Below are 469 nucleotides of genomic sequence, written 5' to 3'. Positions count from 1 at the left end.
ACTTTCAAAACAGGTTAGTAGGATAGTTACAATAATTAATATATTGCATATTGTTGTCTTTGTAGTAGTTATTCAAGGGGCTGGGAGATAGCTCAGTAGAATAAGCACTTGCCTGGCAAGCACAAGGTCCTGAGTTCACTCCCTGGCACCAGCAAAAAAAAAAAAAAAAAAATGTAGTACTCACTCATAGTACAGGATGCAGACATAATATCTTGTCTAAACGCTATTAGTTCAAAACTTTCTTTTCATTGAACTAATAGAAAGTAGCTGTATATCTATGCTATGTTGTATATACAGTCTTCAATTTATGTATTGAGCTCTGCCTCAACTAATTTATCAGATGTAGATAGCAAACCATAATATTGTCTTTGGGAGACCCAGTCCTAGCCCAGGTCCGGTGAGTGTGTGGAGAGCTTCCTGCTACCCTGCGCAGGTGGGACCAGTCCCAGCCCAGGCGCAGCGTGGGCCG

This window comes from Octodon degus, unplaced genomic scaffold (genome assembly GCF_000260255.1).
Source record: "Octodon degus isolate 3935 unplaced genomic scaffold, OctDeg1.0 scaffold00089, whole genome shotgun sequence".
NCBI classification, from domain to species: Eukaryota; Metazoa; Chordata; class Mammalia; order Rodentia; family Octodontidae; genus Octodon; species Octodon degus.
The sequence above is the reverse complement of the archived record's forward strand: the minus strand, read 5'-3'. Positions refer to the sequence as shown.